The sequence below is a fragment of the Phyllostomus discolor genome, chromosome 2, assembly GCF_004126475.2.
Source record: "Phyllostomus discolor isolate MPI-MPIP mPhyDis1 chromosome 2, mPhyDis1.pri.v3, whole genome shotgun sequence".
In the NCBI taxonomy this organism is placed as follows: domain Eukaryota; kingdom Metazoa; phylum Chordata; class Mammalia; order Chiroptera; family Phyllostomidae; genus Phyllostomus; species Phyllostomus discolor.
In genome coordinates, this window is record NC_040904.2 from 180,794,653 (window position 1) to 180,805,807 (window position 11,155).

At 36.7% G+C, this 11,155-nt stretch overlaps 1 non-coding gene across 1 annotated transcript; it reads left to right on the forward strand.

The window, feature by feature from the left end:
• The first annotated feature begins 6,783 nt into the window (after positions 1–6,783).
• LOC114514207 lies at positions 6,784–6,890 on the forward strand. The gene has a single exon (XR_003685944.1). It is a non-coding gene; the product is annotated as a U6 spliceosomal RNA (small nuclear RNA).
• Positions 6,891–11,155: the final 4,265 nt, after the last annotated feature.

An 11,155-nucleotide genomic window follows, 5' to 3' on the forward strand; every position in this document is an offset into this window, starting at 1 on the left:
TAGCTCCCTATATTTTTTTTCTTATTTGCTTTGTGATCAAATTTGTTAACTAGCTTTGTAAATAATATTAGTAATTTCACTCACTACTGTCATGTTCCTTGGCATATGTAGGTTTCCTGCCTCTTTGTATGTATGTATGTATGTATGTATGTATGTATTTATAGAGAAAGGGGGAGGGAGGGAGAAAGAGAGGGAGAGAAACATCAATGTGTGGTTGCCTCTCACAAGCCCCCAACTGGAGACCAGGCCCTCAACCCAACCATGTGCCCTGACTGGGAATTGAACCAGTGACCCTTTAGTTTGCAGGCTGGCACTCAATCCACTGAGCCACACCAGCCAGGGCTGCCTATTATGTCTTATAAAAATTTCTTAAAAGGAATTCAGATAATTCTAATGGTGATTCATAAATCAAAATTAGATGAAGTTAATTTCCCTTCATCAAATTTGGGAGAAAAAACTTGATTCCTTTCAGTGATACTTAAAAACACAAAGGCAGCAAGATTGCATAATTAATTCTGGGTTTATTTTGCTGATTTTTTTTCAGTCATAAAATCTGTAACTCACTCTTTTAAACTAAAAAAAAAATCCCTTTGTAGTTATTATATTGGGAGATACTTTAAGTAAATAATGCTGCTGAGTTTTCATCAAACTTTTACCTACTAGTTTTAGTATTCACTGATAATCATCTTCTACCTCTATCATTTTTCTATATTAGTTGGATTTTCTGCTATAAAGAAGTTTTCCTTCCTTTTTCTCTTCCTTCCTTCCTCCCCATAGACTCATGGAATCTTATATTATTCAATAATCCATTACTATCACCATTTCTTTTGATGCTCATATTATCCTAGAGTTAGCTAGTGGGAATCCCAGCGGTTTTTTTTATGTCATTTTGATATACCCTATCATTTTTTTTTAGCAATCCTTTATTTTCTTTATGAAGTAAGATGTTCCAGGCTCATTTTGTACTTTTCTCTGCTCCAGCCCTGAAACCAGGCATTTCTCTAAGCAGCTATATTTTCTTTTAATAGAAAATGGTACCAAGATTTGGGTGCTAGATGGGCTCATTGTCACTGGCATGTCATTGTTTCCAGACCCTTCTGGAGAAGAAAAGAAATAGATGGATAGATAAATAGATAGATTAGAGAGACAGACAGACTGGAATATGATAACTCTGAGTCCAGTCCAAGCTACATTATAGTCCAGCAATGTCCAAATATGAGCCACATATGTAACTATTAACTTACTAGTTACAATGTTTTAAAAAATAAAAAGGAAATTGATTTTAATATTTAGTGAACCCAATATATCAAAAATCTTTTCAAACTATAATCAATATACATAAAAAATATTGAGGATTTTTTTTTTGCATTTTTTGTACCAAGTCTTTCTAAAGTAGTGCTATTTGATGCTTACCTCACATCCTCAGTTTGAGCTAGCCTCATTTCAAGGGTTCAAAAGCCACATGTGGCTAATAGTTACCATATTGGACAGCAGTTTTTGTCTTCTTCTTTTCTGTGTTTGTTACCCCATTACTCAACAGTGAGAAACCTGGATCCCATTATTTCCAAAAGCCTAGAATTTTGCTCAAGCCTAGAATACACAGGAGGTAGTCTCAGAATGTCTAATAACATTGGAAAAAAGCAAACCTACTAATGAAAGTTTAATGACTGTTTTTGTTTAGACCAGGAATACAGATTGAAAGCCACAAATATTAGGAGCAATTTGAATTTTAATTAGTGCATATATCTGTGTAATCCACATCTCTATCATTTGTATTACCCCAGAAATTTCCCTTTGTGCTTCTTCATAGTCAGTCCCCTGAACCTTTCAGAGGCAAAACTCATCTGACTTTTTCCATTATGGAGTAGATTTTCCTCTTCTAGAACTTTGCATAAATGTAAGCATAGTATTTTCTATTTTGTGCATGTCTGGCTGCCTTCTCTCAGTATAATGTCTGTGAGATTCATCCATGTTATTGCATATATCAGCAGTTTGTTCCTTTCTACCACTGAAAAGTATTGCATTGTGTAAGTACAATTTCTATCCATTTCACTGTTAATAGACATTTGAGCTGTTTCCAGTTTGGATTAATATGTATAAAGCTGCTAAGAATATCTTTATTCTAGTTTCTGTGTGGACATGTTTTCATTTGTCTTGGCGAAATACCTAGGAGTGGAATTACTACATCAGAGGGTAAATGTAATAATTTTCTTTTATATGGTTAAATAATGTTAATATTTAATGTTATGTGCTGAAACCATTGACAATACTTTTGTCTATAGTTCAGCTTTAAAACTAATTAAAGACATTCAAGCCATGGGGATGTAAATCACAGCATAGGAAATGGAGTAGCCAAAGAACTTATACACACGACCCATGGACATGAACAATGGTGTGGGGATTGCCTGAGGGAGCAGGAGGTGCTGGGTAGAGAGGGGCAAAGAGGAAAAAGTTGGGACAACTGCAATAGCATAATCAATAAAGTATAATTAAAAATTAAAAAGTAATTAATGATATTTATATTGTTATGGTAATTTTTTATGCTAGGTCAGGTAGCATGCCAGGATAATGTTTTCTACTTTTGAACTCCTTTATCATTTACTCTTTCCTCCTTTTGCACCCCCTCTATGCCCACCTTCCCCCTTGCAGTACTGTCTCCTACTTATCCTTCAGGTCTCACCTGAGACTCCCTGCCACCTAGAAGCCCACCCTGACCTTCCCAGTCTGGGTGAGGTGACCTTGTAAAAGCTCCTTCATTTCCTTCTCTCATGATCTGTGCCACCCAGCACACAAACATCACTGTGTGTGTCCATCTTCTGTTCTCCCTTGTAAGTTCCTTGAGAACAAGAATTGTTTTTCACTTTTCTTCACATACCTATTACCTAAGCATGCTTGGCATAGTGGTCCCCCAGAAAATCTTGGTTGAGTGCATAATAAAAGTGAGGTAATTTACTCAAGGTCTATAATGAGTTAAAGGAACAAAAAGAATTTGACTTGTTTTGTTTTGAAATTCATTGCTTTCCTCTCAGTTTTATGGGTTAAGCATTTTATTTAAGCTAAAACAAAAGTAACAGATTTTTCATACTTGGTTTAGATAAAGAGAGAAACTGGTAAATCCCTAAAGGTTAGTTGTGGGTATCCCAGAGAAAATTAGTGGGCCAGAGGTGGTATCACTGGATTCCTGTGTGCATACACACAGTGGAACCTCTGGGCCCAGAACCAGGAGAGGCTGGGGAGCTGGGGCAGGTAAAGGGTGAGAGCAGGGCCCATGGGGATGGGGGTGTCTGGGGACACTGGCCTCTTCCCTGGGGCTGTTCTTTTTAATGAGTAGAACAGAGAACTGGTATCAGTCACAGTAACAGATACAATACACTTTTACCCGTGATCTATATTTGAGGTCTCTTGGGTAGATTTTTCAGTATCCATGGTGATGGGTTGGTCAACCAATTCCATGCCTGGATTACACTGGAGGGGAAAGAGCTGCAAGTTGTTTAACAGTATTTATAGACAGACATGTATGGACAATAGCATCATTGTCAGTCACTGTCAAACAAAACAAACTTTATTGTTGTTTTTCTACCATAGCCATGATTCTTAGTGATATTTCAGGCTTTTAAAAGCTGAGACAGTATAGTGTTCAGTATTCTTTAGTTCCTGTTGAGATTGAAATGAAATGCTAGCTGTTCAGAGTTGTAGAATGGGACCAAAACCAAACCAAACCAAACCAAACCCCCCAAATGGTAAACATGACATCGGAGTTCATCAATGCACATTCCATCATCTGACTTTTATTTATCGCACTCTTCTAGACTTCAGTAGGGTTGACTGAAGCAGAGTAGTGAGAACATTGCTAATAGTAAACCCAGTATCAACCCATGATGTCCTTATTTTCCTCAGAGCAGCAACGGCGGCGGCGGCATACAGAATGTGGACAGATGGCCAGGAAGGCAAGATTTTAAAAAATTCAATCTCTCTACCATGATAATAAATAATTACAAGTTTTGATTATAAGATTGGTTTTTATCCTTCCTAAGAGTTAAAACCTCAGCCTCTAGCTTCCCATTTTTTCTCCTTTCTGTTTTGCTTTTTCCTTTTTTCTGGTTCAACCAAGTTTCCTGGGTCATTTTGATTATAAAATCAAATCTGGTCTTTATCTCTAGGATACATGTGTGATAATAAAACATTTTAAAATCCAATATCCAAAGACTTTTAACATAATGCAATCAGCCCTCTACCAATTAGTGATGCTAATAGTGTCACAGCATTAATCCATAAAAGCAAATGATGTGCTTTAATTTGTAACAAGAAAATTATGTTTTATCTCTCAAGATGATAAATAACTTTGAACAACAGCAAAATTGGTTGGTCGATTTCAGCAACATTACAAATTTGCTGATTTTATTTTTTTATTGAATTTAGTGGGGTGACATTGGCTAATGAAATTATATAGTTTTCAGGTGTACATTTCTATAATACATCATCTGTATATTGTATTGTGTGTTCACCACCTCCAAATCAAGTCTACCTTTATTACCATTTATTCCCTCTGTACCTTCTTTTACCTCTCCCACCTCCCTTTCCCTCTGATAATCATCATACTGTTGTCTGTGTCTATGTTTTTTTTTCTTGATTCTTTTACTTTTTGTACCCAACCCCAACCACCCTGCTCTTTGACAGCTGTCAGTCTGAGTTCTCTGTCTCTATGAGTCTGCTTCTGTTTTGTTAGTTTATTTGGTAATTAGATTTCTCATATGAGTGAAATCATATGGTACTTGTCTTTCTCTGACTGGCTTACTTCACTTAGAGTAGTCTTTTCCAGGTCCAACCATGCTTTGGCAAAGGGTAAGATTTCCTGCTTTTTTATGGCCATGTGGTATTCCATTGTGTAAATATACCACAGGTTTTTTGTACACTCATCTACTGATGGGTGCTTGGGTTGCTTCTGAACCTTGGCTATTGGAAATAACACTGCAATGAACATAGGAGTGCATATATTCTTTCAAATTAATGTTTTGGTTTCTTTGGATATAATCCCAGAAGTGAATCACTGAGTCATAAGGTGGTTACATTTTTAATTTTTTTGAGGCAGCTCCATACTGCTTTCCACAGTGGCTGCACCAGTCTGTATTCCACCAATAGTGCATGAGAGATCAGAGGTGTATTACCAGAGGTCAGATTATGGGAGGAGGAATTGAAGGAAGGTGGTCAAAAAGAATGCACTTTCAGTTATAACATAAATAAGTATTAGTAATTGTACATATGATGACTATAGTTAATACTGCTCTATGATATATAAGAAAGTTGTTAAGAGGGTAGATCTTAACAGTTCTCATCACAAGGCAAAAATTATTTTTCTTTTTGTTGTTTCTGTATAAGATGATAGATGTTAACTAAACCTATTGTGGTAATCATTTCACAATATATGTAAGCCAAACCATCCTGCTGTATACTGTACATTTATACAGTGATATATGTAAATATTTCTCAATAAAACTGGGGAAAAAGCCACATAAAAAAGAGGAACATAATTTTGAAAGAATTCTGGAGTTATGTCAAAGTCTTACTAACAATCTTAAATCCTTCATACCTTAATTTTATCATCCCTATTAATTCTCAAGTTTGAGTAAAACCACATTGTATATTTTCAATGCCCTTTTTCTCACTGAGTATTTCTGGAGAAATCCACTCTGTACATTATTTGTCTAATCTCTGCCAAACACTTAATGTGCTTTGGTAGTCTTTTAATTTTATTAAATTAGATATCTATTGATTTCCTATCAAATTTACCATTGTTTGTGATATCTCTGTCACATCATGTAGAAGACAGGGAGTCAGGCACATCCAGATGAGTCCCCTGAGAACTGCTGGAAGGCAAGAAGCTGGAGGGCAAGGTTGCAGGGACCATACTAGTAGGGACCCAGCATCATAGCCTAGAGAAGAGATCAGAGTCATGACTTCAAACTCAGGGACAGATGGAGAACTGAAATGAACAAATAATAGCAAAATTATCTGGAAATCCCCAAATAATTGGAATTTAAACAATACATTCTAAATAATCTATATGTGAAAAAAAGGAATTTAGGAAATATTTTGAACTGAATGAAAATGAGCATATAACATATAAAAACTCATGGGATGAAGCCAACAAAGTGTTTAGAGACAAATGTATAACATTAAATGCTTATATTAGATAAGAAGAAAGATGTCAAATTAATAATCTTAAGAAACTAGAGACCCTGACTGGGTAGCTCAGTTATTAAGCATTGTCTCCATAGAACAAATTTGTAGGTTTGATCCCTGGTCAGGGCACATACAAGAATCAACCAATGAATACATAAATAAGTGGAACAACAAATCAGTATTTCTCTTTCTCTCTTTCTTTTCCCCTCTCAGTCTAAAATCAATAAAAAGAAGAAATTATAAAAAAGAAGAGTAAATTTAACTCAAAATTAGAAGAAGGAAGAAAATAATGAAGATAAGAACAGAAATCACTAAAAGGATAAACAGAAAAAGAATAGAAAAAAATAAGGGAAATTAAAATCTGGTACCTTGAAAAGATCAATAAAATTGGTAAAACTTTATTCAGACTGAATAGGAAAAAGAACACTGGTGACCAATATCTTGAATGAAATGGAGAAACTCACACTACAGATCTAACAAACTTAATTATAGTTCTTATACATTTAATGCGTCTATCCTTAATTTTGGTTACCATCAGTACCAACATTCAAAGGAAAGTCGAAAGGGTTTATTGTGAACAATTCATATGAAATTGACTAATTTGTGCTCACTTGGGCAGTTTGTATGCTAAAATTGGAATGATACAGAGAACATTGGCATGGCCCCTGTGCAAGGATGAGACACAGATTCATGAAGTGTTCCAAACTTTTAAAGGAAAATTTGAACAACAAAAACCAAAAAATAAAAATAAAATACTTCAAAAGTTAAAAAAAATGAAAAATTTCTAAAGAGAGACAAACCATAAAGCTCTCCCAAAAAGAAATAGAGTATATGAATAGCCCTACATCCATAAGTAAATAAATTTGTATTCATTTAGCTGAGTCCACACTAGATTTGTTTGACCCTAAAACCATTGTGCAGTGAAGTGGTCAAGGTTGCTCAACAATAACTCTCCTACTATTCTACCTATTTACCTTAAAATAGCTTCCATGAGCTCATCCAACCAATTTTCTATCCTACTTGACTCTGAGGATAAAGTGATCTCAGTCACTGATTTCCAAATAGGCTTGGTTTTGCTCATGCAAGCAGATGAGTTCTCAAATAGGAATGGGATGAATCATAGGAAACTTCACAAAGGAGATAAAATTTGATTTGTATATTTAAAGGATAAGAATTAGTGTATCATGGGGAAAGGTAAGAAAAGGTTTCCTCATTTATAGCACCACAGAGCATTCTTGATGGATTTCTAGAATGGCCTCCATTCACTGGAAGGGTTATAGAAAAAAAAACCACAGCCTAGGATGCTTAATTTCTCTACCCAGGTAGCTGTTGGAAGCCAGGATTAAGTAGAGACTAATTAAATGCCTCAGAAACATGATTGGGGGAAAGCTTTATTTTTCTGTAATGATAGAAATAAGCATTCAGTTAGAGCAGAAGTTTGAGAAAGATTTTTTTAAATTAATAGGGGATTGAAAAATAAATTCTGTCATGGACAAATGACTAGCATGGAGACCTAAAATAAAAAAAGAATAAGTATTTTCTAAATAAAACAGAAATAGAAATAGTGGGCTTACCTGCTGTCAGTACTAGATTTGGGTTTATTTAAAATTTTTATAAATAAGTGAAAACTTCAAATTAAAAAATGATATGATATTTTTTCCAGGTGGAAAGATGCCCAGTACACAGGGAAAATCTGAGGCAGTATCTCAGAGGCTGAGTTAATGGACAGAACGTGGCAAATGAGCTTCTTTCTGACAAACATAGGCTGTCATGCATGTATGTAAAAAAGTCAAACCATATTTTTAAAGTGGTGAGTTGCAATATTCAATCACATTGAAAAAAATTCAGGAGTTATTGTAGACTATTACCATTCTGTGTATAAAAGAAAAATTAAATAAATTTAAAAGGAGGGAGAGGGAGAGGCATTTTTTCTGTTTGCTTGTGAAGATATTTTAATGTCATCAGAATTGTTCCTCAAGGTCTAACCAATATTGTCAGGCATTATAAATTGCCTGGAAATGACACAGTGTCACATTATACTCAAAATTCCATTCAATTAAAGAAGTAAGGAGTCATCATTTTAAGAAATCCAGCAAAGATTGCTTCTCGGCCTTTTGGCTAAGCTGAAGTGAAGAAATCCAGCAAAGACTTTGAGTAGATGGCAGTGATGAGGCATAGGTTGTAATTTGTAATTACATCTGTGAGTATAGTCACACAGTTCTTCTTCTTGATTTTAGTCAGCATGAAATAATTATGTGTTCCAGATTGGAGTGTATTCAAAGTTCTGTTTAAAAAGTTCATGCAGATTTACCACTTTGCTGTAATAAAAATCTACTCCTAATGTTATGCTTCCCTCTGGCATGCCATAAATGGACACCCTGGGTATCAGAATAGCTAGTAAGTAGAGCAACTTAAGAATAGCCTCTTGCAAATCACACTGAAGCAAATGTGCAATCCACCTAGCAGTAACCAAATATCTGCTTCCTCAAATCATATAACACACATTTAAGCTTTGAGCATATCCTCTTAATAAATTCAGGTTTGATCTTCTTTGTGGGTTCTAGTAATGCAGTCTAAGAAATGAAAACGGCTTTATAGGTTCAAGAAAACTAAGTAGAATATCAAACAAAGAATATTTAACCCACATTTCCCTCATGGAATATGACAGATACATATATATTTTAGGCCCCATACACCTCAATGCAACATTTAGGTCAGCATAGCAATCCTTTCTAGATTTTCTCTCAGCTAGTTTTTTTCAGCAGCCTGTACATTTATGAGGTTATGAAAAAAATAAAACATACTTGAAAATCACTCTCATGGCTGCTTTTTCAGATAGATCCATGCTGAGGTTAGGCAGTAAAAATAGTAAATGTTCATGGGGTTGGGGGGGGAACAAAATGATGAAATCATGAGTGGAATTACAGGCAATATATTCTTCATCTCCCTACTCGGAATTTGGAGAGGATCATTGTTTGGTTGCCCTGTCCCTACTCCAAATCCCTTCACCTTCTCGTGCTGAAGAAGCCTGTGTTTCTCATTTCGGGTAAGTTCTTCAGCAAAGAGTCTGAGTGGTTTGGTCTCATAGAAAACAAAGGCTGAATGTATTAAGGGCACAAAATTTCCACAGGTAAATACCACAGGCTTCCTACTTCAATGGCTTAAATCAGAGAGTCTCTAAAGAATCTCAGATTTGTTCCTCATAACACCCATGAAAAAATCTTTGATACTACGTGAGCTCCTTATTCTGGGAAGAGGGATAATTTACCCTTATGAAGTAAGTGGTTCATATTTCTAACCTCGTTCCTTATCTTATGCACTCAGTTTTCCGTGATGACATTTCTAAAGAGAGAACATCAAGCTGGTACTGTTGGGGATAAGCATCTACGAATAGGAGAATGTGCCTGGGGCTTGGAGAGACAACTACATGTGAGCCCTGGCTTGGGCGCGTGACCTGGAGAAGTTCTATGAACCAATCTCCATCTCCTCTTTTGTAGATGGTGGTAACAACAACAAGCCTACTCATCTGGTGGTTTTCCATCATGTGGATGGAAAGGGCTGTGTTTGAAATGCTTTGTAATCTGTAAAGCACCCTACTCATGCTCATTATTGTGATTGTTTCTTGTATTTGCTCACGTCATTGTTATTTCCCAAGCCAGTTTTGAGCTAGCCTTAGGATGGGATCTGAGTTGTTTGAAGTGGACAATGACTGGCATTTTATCGTCCCCCTCTGCTTTCTACGCACATGTAGTCCAGAAGTACACACTGCAAAACCCTTGGCCGGTGTCCAATCATTGTTCCCAGAGCCGGAGCCCAGTTTCTCCTTTGCACCCTACAGCACTAACGTAAACTCTGATTCTCCTTGGACTCTCTACAGCCCCACCTTCAATTTCATCACTTAAGATATGTGGAAGTTGTTAAATATTTGAGTATTTATTTACCTGGCTTTTGCTTGATCTTCAGAACAATTTGTAGACTGAGTTTTTGTACACAGGCTCTGATGGAGACTTGCGTACAGGAAGTTAATTGGAGAGAGCTCTGAGGAACACCTACCAGAGAGTGAGAGAAGAGAAGAGTCAGCATGCATTCAGAGGAGACAAAAGAAAACTTGAACTGTGAAGCAGTTCCTTCAGCAGATCCTTTGCCGAGTTCTAGAGTTGGAATGGCCCTTCTTGACCCGAGGCAAGAGTACAAGGCCTTTGTACCTTCACCTCAAGTAGTCACTGGATGCTGGCTGCTCTAGGAGAGCAAGGCAGCTCCGTTTGACTGAGGGCAATTCCTGGGGAGGGAGTCAGCTGTGAGTCATCAACAGGCAATTAATTCCTCCCCCAGCAACAGAGGGAAAGAGAAGTTCAGCCTACAGCGGGATCTGGGCAGTACACCATGTACCCACTACAGACTCGCAAAGTCATGGTCAAATGCTGGGCACTAAAGGTAGTATTTTAAGAAAGGGGGTCTCTGCTTTGTTTCTCTGTCTTGGAAAGGCAGTTAATGTCATGGAGAATGGCACATATACATACGTGGTTGGGGGTGGTAAGCAGGAATGAAGGAGAGAATGTTCACCTGCTCACTCCCCTTCACACATCCTATTTGTTTTCTTTCTACAGCTGTATTACTGAAGCTCTTGTAAAAAGAGTTCAGGTGAACTCAGACTGGTTAGCCAGGTGGATTCGCACTGATCAGCCTCTTGAGGAGGATATGACTGATGGGCAATCTCTCCCTCGCCCCTGAAGAGTATTTTTTGTCTGTTCTCTGGGAAATTAAAGTAATGTGTCCCTCTGAATGGAAGCTGACCTGATGTAAAATCCATAGCTCAGTTAAATTCTATATGATGCCTGAAATAAAGTAACAAAGATGTTTCTATATACCTCTTTTTTCTCAACAGCATAGAATTATTGTCCATTCTCTCCTCCTACCCCCATGTGTGTGTATTTTGGGGGAAATGTGGAGATTTGTTATATTTATAGCAATATTT